Below are 17,213 nucleotides of genomic sequence, written 5' to 3'. Positions count from 1 at the left end.
AAGGCTCTCTAGGAAAGAAGTCCAGAGTTCATACAATACCCAGGTAGATGTTAACAGTGGTCTAAGCAAAGAGGGAAGTGATCGTGGAGGCCTTATGAGGAGAAAACTAGACAAAGCTGCTTTTCTGATAATGGAAGAGTAGAGGTACAACTCCTTGAAACCGGAAACTTGGGAAGGAAAGCCCAGTTTACAGAGGTAGAAAATAAGTTCTTTTTGGGACCAATAGATGAGAGTAATGGTCATGCCACTGAACTTCCATGTAATCGATCGTGGTTCGAGTCCCTGATCTGGTGCCTTAAATACTCCCTCCAGGCATGTGTGTGTTCATGCCCATAATCCTGAGAGGAGAGTGGAGGAGAAGGGATTGTGGCATGGTCATCCCCCCTGGGGGGGGAGGGAGTGATTTCTCACTTTCTGTCTCTTTCTGTCTTTTCAACAAGCACACATGCCCTCACATAGCAAAAATCTCTCTGCAAAAAAATAAATAAATAAAAGAAGAAAGAAGAAAAAAGTTCTTTTCTAAAAATAATGAATCTGAACTATGAGTATAATTTCTGTACAGTGACTGATTTTGAGCAGATGAAAATTCTAAGGCTGTAGGTAAGAAAGACGCTTAAAGTAGAGGCTTAGAGGGAACCAGCAGTTAGCGTAATGGCTATGTCGCTGGACTCCCACGTAGTCGACTGTGGTTCACGTCCCAGACCCGGTGGCTTAAAACCCACGCCGGGTGCGTGTGCGTGCGTGCCCAAGATCCCAAGAGGAGAATGGAGGAGAAGGGATTGTGGCGTGGCCATCCCCTCTGGGGGGTGATTTCTCACTTTCTGTCTCTCTGTCTCTCTCTGTCTGTCTGGCGAGCGCACTCGCCCTATAGTGAAAAACCTCTCAAAAAAAAAAAAAAAAAAGTAGAGGCTTAGAATTAGCTATAGTGTTTAAATCCTGGAAAGAGTTGGGGTGACGTGAGGAGACATTATAGATAGAAGAAGAAGAAGCAAAAAGGAGAGTCAAGAATGAGGCCATGTAAGGTCTGAAGGAAGAGAAGACAGGCTTAGGGGCTTGGACCTGGATGCTCAGAGAGGTAGAGGAAACGCTAGGAGAAAACTTTGAAACAGCGACAGAGGTAATGAACGTCAAGATTAAGAACCCTTGTGGGCTGAAATAAGACTACTATAAAGATATTTAAAATTAGAAGACATGCATAACTGCCAGGAAAGGAATTTCACTGAATACTGAACTGCTTTAGAAAACCCTCATCTTTGCTGCTCATTGGCCCACAGCGGTGTTCTAATATTTCCCCCTGGAGTTCAGGAAGAAGGAAAAAGAACTTCATTTCAACTCCAAAAGTCACCTTTACATTCAAGAGCATCCCTTGTCTTCAGAATTACATTCACTTGTATTTCCTTCTGCTCTGTCAGCTTCAGTGTGTTTCTTCCACTACTTATTTCAAGCTCCTCTTATTTGTACAGGGTGGTCCCACCTTTACCCTGTGAAACCTGAGTTGCTGCTCTTCTGGTTTTCTTTGACAAATATTTTACAAAGTCACCTACTCAATATCTGTTTCCTATCAGTCCTGGTCTCTAAATCATTTTTAATTTATTTTTTATTTATTTTAGGTTTTTGCTATAGGGATCATGCATTCCCTGGGGAGAGTGTGTGAGAAATCATTCACAGGCAAATGTCTATGGAATCCCTTTCTCCTCTTGGGATTTTGTGCATGCATACACAGCATGTGTGTTTTCCAAGCCACCAGGTCCAGGACTCAAACTGCACAGTCTCCCATGCAGGATCCAGTGCCTTAACCATGCCACCTCCTGGCCCTAAATTATATCTAAGAAAAAATTCTACAATGACTTTGTAGATCTATATTCTAGAGATTAAGCCATGTTCCACAATTGTCAAATCCTCTCTTCTGTCATTTACACAGTTACTTTAAGAACTTTTGACAATACCACACACATCTTTACAAATTTCTCCTTTGGGGTTTTTAGGATACCATACCTATATTTCTCAACATGAATATGTTAGCTGGTATATAGCTATAAACGGCTTATAGCCAAATTAGTTTGGGAAAATTCTGGTACTTAAAGAAAAAGTAATAGATTTCTTCATTGCAGCAATTCCAGGAGGCTTCAATGCTACATCCGGAACTTCCAAAAAATCGTTTGATAACAAATCTCCAACTTCTTTTTATGTTTCCAATAAATATCTCCTGTTATTTTCACAATATTTTTTCTGAGTTTTAAAAATATTTACATTCTCTCAGCCTTCTAAGTATTGCTATCTTCCAAGATTCAAAAAAGGAACAAGGACGAACATTTGCAAAACAACTATAAGCACTGGTAACAACATGAAACTAGAATTATTCTCATTGTAGATAGGAAAAATGAGGTCCAGAGAGGTTCAGTTTGACCAGTCTCACACAGCAGTAAGTGGTAAAACCACGGTTTGAGTCAAGTTCCCTCACACTCAAAAATGAAGGAGATTTCTCTTCATCATGCCAGATTGTTTCTTGGTCTTAGGCCTCTATACTTTCTCTGTGTGTGTGTGTTTTCTTTCTTTCTTTCTTTTTTTTTTTCAGGAAGGATTGGGCATCAGCTACAACCTTTAGGTAGCTGATTCTGAAATATGTTATGCTTCTAGGAATAAATTATTCTTGCATATTCAAGTATTCTCTTTCATTGTGTGTGCTCACTATATATCTGCAGTTCATGTAAATTAGTTATGTGAATTTTTATGTCAACATTGTTCCATTCATATAGACCTAAAATCACTATCTTTCAACTCATCACTTTCTATTGTTCTGTATATAAAATTAGCTAGCTATTAAGTCTTACTCATTTTTTTCTTAAAAGGCTTTTTATGTATTAGGTTATCAGAAAAGTAATGATACATTTTTGCATAGAAAAAAATATATCACAACTTTTCTGACTACCTAATGTACTTCTTTTAATCTACTCCTATGATCACTATTCAGGTATGGACTTTTAAAACCCTTCTAGGCATAAGTTCTAAGCCTTCAAACACCCCAACCTTCTTGCTCTCAGCTTGTATTTTTCATATCCTGGTGCTAGGCAGATCATCTTGTATACTTATTAGTTTTAATTGACTCTAGTAGATTTTTAATTCTTATTCTCCATAAACCTGCCTTAAAAGGGTATCTTGGGACAGCCGTTAGCATAATGGCTATGTCACTGGACTCCCATGTAGTCGACTGTGGTTTGAGTCCCGGACCTGGTTGTTTAAACTCACTCCAGGTGCGTGTGCATGCATGCCCAAGATCCTCAGAGGAGAATGGAAGAGAAGGGATTGCAGCATAGCCATCCCCCCGGGGGGGTGATTTCTTCCTTTCTGTCTCTCTATCTCTCTCTGTATTTCTGGCAAGCGCACGCACCCTCTAGTGAAAACCTCTCCCCAAAAAAGTGTGTCTTTTCCCCCACCATGGGTATCCTTTATAACATGGTTGACCTAAAAAATTGTTTTGTATTTTTTCAAATCTATTTGAAGTCACAGTAGAACAAAGCTGAATTTAAAGCCCCTGTTAGTTTTTAGAGCAAGTTCAGGCTCCTCACTCTCTTGATGCTACATGGAAGGAATGGTGGTGTTTCTGCACTCCTTAGAAATGCAAACAAAAATGTACAAACAGTACTCCCTTCTGATGCTCTGACATGGTGCTGGGCTAAACAGAAATGAGTAATTGGATCTTAGCGACCCAAGCACTAAGGGAATCTAAGGGATTTACATCTGTTTGAAGAAACAAAATTTTGGTCTTGGACAAGAGACATATAATCCTATTACATTTACACAGTTTGCAGTGACTTTGAAATTCATGTTAGCATTCCTAAAGAGGAGATAGTTCTGTAACTAAGAACCACATAGTTAGAAGTGAAAGTTCTTGCTCAGAATTTTTGCAAAATAGGGCATTCATCAACTGAAAAAAAAAATCATACTCAACCCAACATCACCTCCATCACTCATTTCATCATTGAAATATCTGCTGAGGATGTGATGAGAAGAAGGTAGAAGTAAGAGTGATTTTATACTTCATACAGGTTGTGATGCAAAAAATGGAGAGGCTGCCACTAGACAATATCTCTGAACTTGCAGTTAGCTAACTTAGTGTTAAAGCATCATGCCTTAGGTTACTCATCTCCTTTAATACTTATTTTTAATATCTTGCCACTTTTTTAAATGTGCATATTCTTCCTGCAGCAACCATGAAAGTCACAATGATAATCCTACCCTAAAATATGCAAAGGAAATGAAAAATACCACTCTGAATCATTATTTACTGACTTTAAAATGCAATCTTTGCTTAGAATCCAACACTTCACTCTCAAAGCCAATGCCTACAGTACTATAAAACCCACTCTTCTGTTATTATCTGAAGATGTTTTAATGTAGAGAGTTGCCCTACACTCTCAATTTAATTTCTACACTTTAACCTCATCTCTCTTATTTTCACACTTTAAAAATTTATAATATACATATAAGACATGTCTTTGTAAGTTCCATAAAATATTTATAATCAGTCATTTTGGTATCAGGTGTTAAGATAAATTAAGAGCATTATATCATCTAAAATGGGTCATCAGAAAAGTCAGGATGTATTTTTTTCTATATTTTTCTTTTTCTTTTCTTGTGTTTTAAGAGAGATTTTTGCTAGAGAGTGTGTGAACTCACTGAAAAGACAGAGAGAGACAGAGAGACAGAAAGCAAAAGATGGCCCTGCCACAATCCCTTCTCTTCCATTCTCCTCTCAGGATATTGGACATGCACACATATGCGCCTGGCATTAGTTTAAGCTTCTGGGTCCAGGACTCAAACAGCGGTCAACTACAGGGAGTCTGGTGACGTAACCATTATGCCATCTCCTGGTCCCTCTATGTTTTTCTATGCAAAAAATGCTCTAGGACTTTTCTGATGACCAAATAGTTTATGCTGGTTTTGATACCAGAATTGAAGTTAGAATGCCCACCCCCAAAGTTACAGCTGTGGAAGGCGTACGTGAGGTAGGGCACAGATGCTCCCCATTTTTGACTGGAAATGAACATGATTCATAGCTAATCCAGATCTCTTTTGTGTAAGTCATGAAGTAAAAACAAGCTACTGCTTTCATTATCAGCAAATATTTACACTCCTTCTTCCAGACTAAAATACATTTTTTTTAATTTAAAATTATAAAAAGCTAAGACTATTTCTATCTTTGGCACTTGGTCATAGTCAAAAACTGTGTGTGTGTGTGTGTGTATACATATATACACGTATATATATGTGTGTGTGTGTATATATATATATATATATATATATATATATACACATATATATTTTTTTTTCTTTCTGAATCTGCTGCAATAACTTTCTTGTGTGTCATCTATGCAAATGAATATGACACATAATAATCCTGTGCAATTACAGGGTTAAGGGATGATGGCTTCCTCTATCTAGAAGCCCAAAATCCAGCAATGCAGCGGCATCCTCTTTATCTCCTAAAATAAGAATACCTGCTATCAGAAAGACAAGCATGGTTCACTGACTGGATGTTTTGACATTGCATTGACATGTCATGAAGACTGCTTTATTTCAAAGTGTGTGCTTTTACTGTACTTCTGTGTGTTTTCTAGACAAAGATTGGCTGACAAGCTGACGGCAGGTTGGCATCTTTATCTATAACCCCCATGTCTCTCCATGAAGATGATACAACTTGAAAAGGACAATTTTTGATCGGGAAATCAGAGTAATCACATCTACAAGGTGGATTGTTTTCTCTGAATCAAGCCTATGTAATTTATTGACTTGCCTTTGCTTTATATGAGAATGTAGTTTATGTTTTTATCATTCATATAATCTTAGAAAATTATATAAATCAATTCTAAAAGATTCAATAGCAAAGGCCATAGAGAGAAATTAAATATTAACTAGTATGTGAAATCAACGAAATCTTATTAAAAATCACATATACAAATATATATGTCATATGAATTTTTTGTTTGTTTTAGATTCTTGCCATAGGGTGCCTATACGAGAATGGCCATCCAGAAGTCTCTTCTCTTCTGCTCAGATTTGGGGCATGCACCCACATGTGCCTAGCTTGTTTTCCTTCCTTCCTTCCTTTCTTTTTTTATTTTTAAGGTTTTTGCCATAGGATGCATGCACTCACTGGAGAGAGTTGGGGAGGAGAGAGAGAGAGAGAGAGAGAGAGAGAGAGAAAGCCAGAGAAACAGTGAGAAAGAAAGTGAGAAGTCACCCCCTGATGGAATGGCCATGCTGCAGTTCTTTCTCTTCCATTCTCCTCTTGGGATTTTGGGTATGCATACACATGCACCCAGTGTGATTTTCAAGCCTAAAGGTCCTTGACTCAGACTGTGGTCAGCCTTTTGGGAGTCTAGTGCCTTAACCATCATACCACCTGCTGGCGTGCTTTTCAAACCGTTAAGTACGGGACTTGAACTGTGGAGTCAGCCATGTGGGATCCACCTTAACCACAACATCATCTTCTGGCCCCTCAATTTTCATATTTTTAATATGCATTTTTAAAAAGTTTATAATGTACAACATGGTTATTCCATAATGAATAATAATCAAGTCAAAGACATTAACATGTATAACACCATCAACAGATAATTTTTCAATTGTATCTATTAAATGTTTTTTATCTTGACCCCCTCCCTTCCACCCCCTAATACAGACCACTACATTTTTTTTAAGTTTTTTTTTTTCTTATTGGGCATGTGTACTCACCAGAAAGAGAAAGAGAGACAGAGAGACAGAAAGCAAGAAATCACCACCCCCCCCCAGAAGGGATGTCCATGCCACAATCCCTTCTCCTCCATTTCCTCTCGGGATCTAGGGCATGCATGCACATGTGCCCGGCATGAGTTTAAGCCACTGGGTCTATGATGCAAACCGCGTTCGACTACAAGGGAATCCAGTGATATAGCCATTATGCTAACTGCTGGTCCCTCCTTCATTTTTTTAGCACTGTCCATTATTTCATACTATTTAAATTTTAGATGTTCATTTTTCTTAACTCCTTCCTACCCATTACTAACTCCATTCCTTAAAAAGGCAATCCAGAAGTTACTTTCTAAGGAATTACTGTGCCAAATGTTTTCTAATGAAAAAGCACCTTTGTTTTTAAAGAGATTCCTCAAATGCAAAGAAAACACACAGATTCCATGAAACTACTGTGTAAGAAGGGTATGCCTCTCCCTCTGACAATAAGTAACTAAGGAAGAACAAAAACATTTGGCAGAGATTAGAGATCTTCCTTCTTTGGTAGACACAAACAGCTCTCAAGGAAAATCAATTTTTAAAAAATGCAAGTACTTCAAGGAAGTTGAGTCTTTCTGCTGATAGATACACTTACAAGCTGATGAATGAGAAGTGCTACTCAAAAGAAAAATATTGCAAAGTTCATTAAGTCAGTTTTAAAGTAGTCACTGTTGGAGCCAGCAACTGGGCCCACTGCATTTCTAGTCCCAAACCCAGAGACTTGAAACTCAAACCAGGTGCATGTGTATGCATGCCCAAGATCCTAGGAGGAGAATGGAGAAGGGATTTTGGCATGGCCATCCACCTTGGGGGGTGATTTCTCATTTTCTTTTCACTGTCTCTGTCTCTCTCTCCAGCAGTAGCACATGCCCTATGGCAAAATCCTCTATAAAAAGAAAAAAATAAACAGTTACTTTGGACAGTAAATGAAAATCACCCCATTGACAAACTCTAGGAATGCCAGAGTCTTAACTTTTTTCTGTTTTTCTTCTTTTACTACTAAAGATTACCATTTTAAAGAGCATTTTCTTTAGTGTAAAATAATATTTAAGTTTCTTCCTTTTACACTTTCATTTGCCATAAAAGCTAAGCCGTCATTATTCGTATTTACCTTGCACAAAAATTCTTGGCAGAAAGAACACCTGGCTGTCTTTGAAGCAGGACAACTATTACAATAGAACTCAAAATTCCCATCTTTTTGAAGACAGTATAGATGGTCATCTAAAGCCATAATTTTATGTTCTGTCCTACTTTTTCCTTCGTTATTTATCAGAAGAGTATTATGTAAATGAATTCTTGATTATGAACTATTGTGTCATTGGGGAAGTCATGACTCATTTTTGCACAGAAAAATATGCCACAAGCTTCCAGATGACATAATTAAATAGGTCAGCAATGTAAACACAATGAGATAAAACAAAGAGTACTTCTGTTTTGGCAGTACAATGACTTAGAAATCCTCAGAGATTCCTTCAAATTAGAAAGGCAGTAACGTTGGATAAAATATATATATTCTAAACAAATTGCTGGGCTGGTCCAAAAGAAAGGAATCTATAAAGCCTAAAACAAAGTGAGAACATGAAACCCTGCAAATTAGCCCCTTGCAATGTACTTACATAATCACTTAGAACATTATAATCACTTAGAACACTAAATAAATCCTTACTTTAAAAAAACTTTATTTTTTCAAAATAATACATACACATAGCTTTGACATTAACGTAATAGTAAAACAAATGTTGAGTTGTTGGAAAAGTCATGACATATTTTTCTGCTTCTCTATGCAAAAATGCATCATGACTTTTCCTAATACCCAATAATTAGCCAACTTAAGTTTGGCAACCTTTAGTCAATTATTCTGCAGTCTTTTATACTTTGTTTTAATATACACCTCAAGTTTCTAAGGAAAAAAATGCATAAATGTATAGTTACATCAATCATTTTTAATGTTAGGCACTTATATTAATGTCCTTTTATGGACACCATCCCATGGGAATCACCTCCCAAACTCTCAATATTGTTAAAACTTAATTAAGTTGAAACTTAATTTTTGCTTGAATCCATACTTTACTGTTTTTTTCTTTATGACAACATATTCTTTACAAATGACCTAAAAAGGCGTACTGTTACTCCATCTCCCACCTACAACTTTCTGTATTTCCTGGAGTTTTATCACTTTTTAAATCAATATATGTGTGTGTGTGTGTGTGTGTGTGTTTACCATAGGGCACATGCACTCACCAGAGAGAGACAGAGAGAGGGCAAGTGAGAAATCACACCTCCCCTCCTGGAGTGAATGGCCACACTGCAATCCCTTCTCTTCTTTTCTCTTCTCAGGATTTTGGGTACGCATGAACACATGCCCAGCATGATTTTCAAGTTACCAGGTCTGAGACTCAGCCTTTTGGGTGTACAGCACCTGAACTACCACAACATCAACTGACCCTATAGACTCATCACTTTTATGTTCAACTCTTTCTTTGAATCTAAGTGTTTTCACACCTGAGAAATGCTTCTAGTGCAATTTTCCAAATAAAATCTGACAAATGATCCATTCTTACCACTATTCATCTTAAGATCTCCTTCCTGTCTTTTATAGTTTCCGTATTCTCACCAACATTAGCTGAACTTCCCTTCTCTCTCTTCCTTGGAAAGTCTATGGCTTCTCTTCATTGTAGATACATTGCCCAATTTTCCTGATTTATTCCTCTTTAGTGAAGCACATCTTCCAGTTGGAGGCAGGATGCTTTGAGGGTAATGTTTTGGAGATTTTGCTCTCTGTAAACATGCTCATCTTACACTAATACACAAACAATTTCATATGAACTTCTAGGTTAAAAGTCATTGTCACTGAACATTTGGAAGACCTTGCTCTATCTCTTTCTCCTTTCAGTGCTGATGTTGAGATCCTATGATTTTCTTAATTTAAATCCTCTGAGCGATAATGCTGTTTATTTACTTCAAAAGAATGTACTATTATGATTTATCCCTCATGTTCTCAAATTACACAGTGATGAGCCTTTTTCAATCATTTTGGATCTTTTCAATTATTTTGACCCCTTTCAATTCAGAAATTTTTAATCTTTGATATCTTTCATAATGAGAATTTTTCTCTCTCTCTTTTTTAAAAGAATTATTTAACTTTCTTTCTTTTTTCTCCTTTTTTTCCTTTTTCTCCTTCCTTCCCTCCTTCCTTCCTTCCTTCCTTTCCCAGAAGACAGAGTGAGACAGAGAAAGAGAGAGAGAGAGAGAGAGAGAAAGAGAGAGAGAGAGAGAAAATAAGAAAGCAATCCTCCATGCCCGGGACTTCAACTGAAGTTGGCCATGTGGGAGTCCAATGCCCTTAACCCCCATGCAATCTGTCAGCCTTGAAAATGGGAATTTTTTTATTACATCTGTGATATTTTTCTCACATTTATGTTCTTTCTCCTTCTTCAACTCTTGGGAATCTGATATACACAGGAACTGAGAATCTCAAAATTCTTTATTGACTTTCCTTTGTTCTGATTTCAGTCTAGCTCCTCATCTCTACCTCCTCTACCTCTTGTCCAAAGTCCACAACTTCTCTGCTTCTACATCCCTGAAGAATAAACCTCCAGACTTCTAAAACAATAGAAAGAAAAGGACCAGTAGATGACATAATGATTACATTGCTGGACTCTCACATGGCAAACCTCCTTTTCAGTCTGGACCAGGCAGCTTGAAGCAGACACTAGACACATGTGTGTGCATGTCCAAAATCCCAAGAAGAGAATGGAAGAAAAGGGATTGCAGTGTGGTCATCCACCATGGGGGGGGGGGGTGATTTCTTGCTTTCTGTCTCTTTGGAGGGTACACTTTCTGTCTCTGTCTCTTTGGTGGGTACCACGTGTTTTACAGAAAAAAATCTCTAAAAATAAATAAATAAATAAATAAAAGAATAGGAAATGGTAGGAACTAGACTCTTCAGGGAATGATGGGGAACTGGGTGTGTGCATATCAGTTCAAATTCACTGCTCTTTATTCAGACTTTGAAAGCTCTGTGTTTTATACCCTTACCTCAGTATACACACAGCAACAACAACAAAACTTGTATACCTTCTCTGCACAACCTGGTGTCTTTATGGATTTATCTGGGACAAGTCACACTTTTCCCCTATTCAGCCCCTAACAGCTTCTCCTCACCAACAGTGGAATTCTGTTCTATGAAGTGCTTTACTGTATCTCCATCCACCTTCCACATCCATATGTTGGGTCTGACGTAATAGATGGTTCCAATTTTACTTGATTGAATATAAGCTTACTATGTTCCTTGTCCTTAGGAGTGATTTTATGAAAGTGATCTCATAAGAAGTTTATTTAGTGCTATTGTTTTTATTTTCATTGATGATTTTTAAAGAGAAAAAGTGGTGGTATAAATATCTTCCCTCCATTATCTTAAAATTGGAGGCCCATCTTCCTGCTTTTAAAATGCAAAACATCCACCAACTAAATACCAAGGGTTCTCTAATGTTGATGTCTTATTTAGAGAAAACTCCAGTAGGTCATTTGCCTGGTTAGAGGACAATCAGGCATTCGGTTAGAAGCCCATTTAAGTAAAATCTAAAAGAAAATCCTTCTAGAACCAATGAAATAGCCTGCCTTTATATGTGATGATTTTATATGATTTAGGAGCAATATACCTGCAGAATTTACGAAAACTGATCACTTTAATACTCTAGCATCACAGAGTACCAAGTACCAGCTCCCATTTTTAATGGGTTCATTTACACACACTTAGCCAACTCCACTGATTTCTCTAGCCTAACTTCTCAGCTGGAGGTTGCACCACATTTCAAAATCAAGCCTCACTGAGGACTGTCACCAAGACTCCCCCTAACAATCACTCTGCAGGTGCAAATGAACCCATTAAGTTCTACGATGTCTAAACAGCAAAATACTCATTTTATGAAAACATTGATAGTGCCACAGCACAAAATTACTATTTGCCTGTAACTTTCCTCCACAGCTGTATTCACTCCAATGCTCTCACTTCCGATGTGAAGTCATGTGACTTTCAGAAAAAAATGATTTCTTAAAATTTGTTTTTTATTAAGGTTTTTGCCATTGGTGTGTGTGCTCACTGGAGAGAGTGGGGGAGGAGAGAGAGAGAGAGAGAGAGAGAGAGAGAAAGCCAGAGAAACAGTGAGAAAGAAAGTGAGAAGTCACCCCCTGATGGAATGGCCATGCTGCAGTTCTTTCTCTTCCATTCTCCTCTTGGGATTTTGGGTATGCATACACATGCACCCAGTGTGATTTTCAAGCCTAAAGGTCCTTGACTCAGACTGTGGTCAGCCTTTTGGGAGTCTAGTGCCTTAACCATCATACCACCTGCTGGCGTGCTTTTCAAACCGTTAAGTACGGGACTTGAACTGTGGAGTCAGCCATGTGGGATCCACCTTAACCACAACATCATCTTCTGGCCCCTCAATTTTCATATTTTTAATATGCATTTTTAAAAAGTTTATAATGTACAACATGGTTATTCCATAATGAATAATAATCAAGTCAAAGACATTAACATGTATAACACCATCAACAGATAATTTTTCAATTGTATCTATTAAATGTTTTTTATCTTGACCCCCTCCCTTCCACCCCCTAATACAGACCACTACATTTTTTTTAAGTTTTTTTTTTTCTTATTGGGCATGTGTACTCACCAGAAAGAGAAAGAGAGACAGAGAGACAGAAAGCAAGAAATCACCACCCCCCCCCAGAAGGGATGTCCATGCCACAATCCCTTCTCCTCCATTTCCTCTCGGGATCTAGGGCATGCATGCACATGTGCCCGGCATGAGTTTAAGCCACTGGGTCTATGACGCAAACCGCGTTCGACTACAAGGGAATCCAGTGACATAGCCATTATGCTAACTGCTGGTCCCTCCTTCATTTTTTTAGCACTGTCCATTATTTCATACTATTTAAATTTTAGATGTTCATTTTTCTTAACTCCTTCCTACCCATTACTAACTCCATTCCTTAAAAAGGCAATCCAGAAGTTACTTTCTAAGGAATTACTGTGCCAAATGTTTTCTAATGAAAAAGCACCTTTGTTTTTAAAGAGATTCCTCAAATGCAAAGAAAACACACAGATTCCATGAAACTACTGTGTAAGAAGGGTATGCCTCTCCCTCTGACAATAAGTAACTAAGGAAGAACAAAAACATTTGGCAGAGATTAGAGATCTTCCTTCTTTGGTAGACACAAACAGCTCTCAAGGAAAATCAATTTTTAAAAAATGCAAGTACTTCAAGGAAGTTGAGTCTTTCTGCTGATAGATACACTTACAAGCTGATGAATGAGAAGTGCTACTCAAAAGAAAAATATTGCAAAGTTCATTAAGTCAGTTTTAAAGTAGTCACTGTTGGAGCCAGCAACTGGGCCCACTGCATTTCTAGTCCCAAACCCAGAGACTTGAAACTCAAACCAGGTGCATGTGTATGCATGCCCAAGATCCTAGGAGGAGAATGGAGAAGGGATTTTGGCATGGCCATCCACCTTGGGGGGTGATTTCTCATTTTCTTTTCACTGTCTCTGTCTCTCTCTCCAGCAGTAGCACATGCCCTATGGCAAAATCCTCTATAAAAAGAAAAAAATAAACAGTTACTTTGGACAGTAAATGAAAATCACCCCATTGACAAACTCTAGGAATGCCAGAGTCTTAACTTTTTTCTGTTTTTCTTCTTTTACTACTAAAGATTACCATTTTAAAGAGCATTTTCTTTAGTGTAAAATAATATTTAAGTTTCTTCCTTTTACACTTTCATTTGCCATAAAAGCTAAGCCGTCATTATTCGTATTTACCTTGCACAAAAATTCTTGGCAGAAAGAACACCTGGCTGTCTTTGAAGCAGGACAACTATTACAATAGAACTCAAAATTCCCATCTTTTTGAAGACAGTATAGATGGTCATCTAAAGCCATAATTTTATGTTCTGTCCTACTTTTTCCTTCGTTATTTATCAGAAGAGTATTATGTAAATGAATTCTTGATTATGAACTATTGTGTCATTGGGGAAGTCATGACTCATTTTTGCACAGAAAAATATGCCACAAGCTTCCAGATGACATAATTAAATAGGTCAGCAATGTAAACACAATGAGATAAAACAAAGAGTACTTCTGTTTTGGCAGTACAATGACTTAGAAATCCTCAGAGATTCCTTCAAATTAGAAAGGCAGTAACGTTGGATAAAATATATATATTCTAAACAAATTGCTGGGCTGGTCCAAAAGAAAGGAATCTATAAAGCCTAAAACAAAGTGAGAACATGAAACCCTGCAAATTAGCCCCTTGCAATGTACTTACATAATCACTTAGAACATTATAATCACTTAGAACACTAAATAAATCCTTACTTTAAAAAAACTTTATTTTTTCAAAATAATACATACACATAGCTTTGACATTAACGTAATAGTAAAACAAATGTTGAGTTGTTGGAAAAGTCATGACATATTTTTCTGCTTCTCTATGCAAAAATGCATCATGACTTTTCCTAATACCTAATAATTCTCCAACTTAAGTTTGGCAACCTTTAGTCAATTATTCTGCAGTCTTTTATACTTTGTTTTAATATACACCTCAAGTTTCTAAGGAAAAAAATGCATAAATGTATAGTTACATCAATCATTTTTAATGTTAGGCACTTATATTAATGTCCTTTTATGGACACCATCCCATGGGAATCACCTCCCAAACTCTCAATATTGTTAAAACTTAATTAAGTTGAAACTTAATTTTTGTTTGAATCCATACTTTACTGTTTTTTTCTTTATGACAACATATTCTTTACAAATGACCTAAAAAGGCGTACTGTTACTCCATCTCCCACCTACAACTTTCTGTATTTCCTGGAGTTTTATCACTTTTTAAATCAATATATGTGTGTGTGTGTGTGTGTGTGTGTTTACCATAGGGCACATGCACTCACCAGAGAGAGACAGAGAGAGGGCAAGTGAGAAATCACACCTCCCCTCCTGGAGTGAATGGCCACACTGCAATCCCTTCTCTTCTTTTCTCTTCTCAGGATTTTGGGTACGCATGAACACATGCCCAGCATGATTTTCAAGTTACCAGGTCTGAGACTCAGCCTTTTGGGTGTACAGCACCTGAACTACCACAACATCAACTGACCCTATAGACTCATCACTTTTATGTTCAACTCTTTCTTTGAATCTAAGTGTTTTCACACCTGAGAAATGCTTCTAGTGCAATTTTCCAAATAAAATCTGACAAATGATCCATTCTTACCACTATTCATCTTAAGATCTCCTTCCTGTCTTTTATAGTTTCCGTATTCTCACCAACATTAGCTGAACTTCCCTTCTCTCTCTTCCTTGGAAAGTCTATGGCTTCTCTTCATTGTAGATACATTGCCCAATTTTCCTGATTTATTCCTCTTTAGTGAAGCACATCTTCCAGTTGGAGGCAGGATGCTTTGAGGGTAATGTTTTGGAGATTTTGCTCTCTGTAAACATGCTCATCTTACACTAATACACAAACAATTTCATATGAACTTCTAGGTTAAAAGTCATTGTCACTGAACATTTGGAAGACCTTGCTCTATCTCTTTCTCCTTTCAGTGCTGATGTTGAGATCCTATGATTTTCTTAATTTAAATCCTCTGAGCGATAATGCTGTTTATTTACTTCAAAAGAATGTACTATTATGATTTATCCCTCATGTTCTCAAATTACACAGTGATGAGCCTTTTTCAATCATTTTGGATCTTTTCAATTATTTTGACCCCTTTCAATTCAGAAATTTTTAATCTTTGATATCTTTCATAATGAGAATTTTTCTCTCTCTCTTTTTTAAAAGAATTATTTAACTTTCTTTCTTTTTTCTCTTTCTTTTCCTTTTTCTCCTTCCTTCCCTCCTTCCTTCCTTCCTTCCTTTCCCAGAAGACAGAGTGAGACAGAGAAAGAGAGAGAGAGAGAGAGAGAGAAAGAGAGAGAGAGAGAGAAAATAAGAAAGCAATCCTCCATGCCCGGGACTTCAACTGAAGTTGGCCATGTGGGAGTCCAATGCCCTTAACCCCCATGCAATCTGTCAGCCTTGAAAATGGGAATTTTTCTAATATTACATCTGTGATATTTTTCTCACATTTATGTTCTTTCTCCTTCTTCAACTCTTGGGAATCTGATATACACAGGAACTGAGAATCTCAAAATTCTTTATTGACTTTCCTTTGTTCTGATTTCAGTCTAGCTCCTCATCTCTACCTCCTCTACCTCTTGTCCAAAGTCCACAACTTCTCTGCTTCTACATCCCTGAAGAATAAACCTCCAGACTTCTAAAACAATAGAAAGAAAAGGACCAGTAGATGACATAATGATTACATTGCTGGACTCTCACATGGCAAACCTCCTTTTCAGTCTTGACCAGGCCGCTTGAAGCAGACACTAGACACATGTGTGTGCATGTCCAAAATCCCAAGAAGAGAAAAATAAATAAATAAATAAAAGAATAGGAAATGGTAGGAACTAGACTCTTCAGGGAATGATGGGGAACTGGGTGTGTGCATATCAGTTCAAATTCACTGCTCTTTATTCAGACTTTGAAAGCTCTGTGTTTTATACCCTTACCTCAGTATACACACAGCAACAACAACAAAACTTGTATACCTTCTCTGCACAACCTGGTGTCTTTATGGATTTATCTGGGACAAGTCACACTTTTCCCCTATTCAGCCCCTAACAGCTTCTCCTCACCAACAGTGGAATTCTGTTCTATGAAGTGCTTTACTGTATCTCCATCCACCTTCCACATCCATATGTTGGGTCTGACGTAATAGATGGTTCCAATTTTACTTGATTGAATATAAGCTTACTATGTTCCTTGTCCTTAGGAGTGATTTTATGAAAGTGATCTCATAAGAAGTTTATTTAGTGCTATTGTTTTTATTTTCATTGATGATTTTTAAAGAGAAAAAGTGGTGGTATAAATATCTTCCCTCCATTATCTTAAAATTGGAGGCCCATCTTCCTGCTTTTAAAATGCAAAACATCCACCAACTAAATACCAAGGGTTCTCTAATGTTGATGTCTTATTTAGAGAAAACTCCAGTAGGTCATTTGCCTGGTTAGAGGACAATCAGGCATTCGGTTAGAAGCCCATTTAAGTAAAATCTAAAAGAAAATCCTTCTAGAACCAATGAAATAGCCTGCCTTTATATGTGATGATTTTATATGATTTAGGAGCAATATACCTGCAGAATTTACGAAAACTGATCACTTTAATACTCTAGCATCACAGAGTACCAAGTACCAGCTCCCATTTAGAGCTAAATTGCTCACTGTGCCAAGGTACCGCTTTTAAAGCGCTTCATTCACATGATAGATATTGTTTATCTAGTTTTTCTATAGCAATTTTCCTGAAGAAGGTAGGCAAAAATCTCATAAGATAATATTATTACAAC

General features: G+C 37.3%; 1 protein-coding gene across 1 annotated transcript in view; it reads right to left on the bottom strand.

The window, feature by feature from the left end:
• The window catches only part of THSD7B (thrombospondin type 1 domain containing 7B), a 797,103-nt gene that overhangs the window by 375,569 nt on the left and 404,321 nt on the right, over positions 1-17,213 (bottom strand). The window lies entirely within an intron of this gene.

This window comes from Tupaia chinensis, unplaced genomic scaffold, assembly GCF_000334495.1.
Source record: "Tupaia chinensis unplaced genomic scaffold, TupChi_1.0 Scaffold147433_1, whole genome shotgun sequence".
Classification (NCBI taxonomy): domain Eukaryota; kingdom Metazoa; phylum Chordata; class Mammalia; order Scandentia; family Tupaiidae; genus Tupaia; species Tupaia belangeri.
The sequence above is the reverse complement of the archived record's forward strand: the minus strand, read 5'-3'. Positions and strand labels throughout refer to the sequence as shown.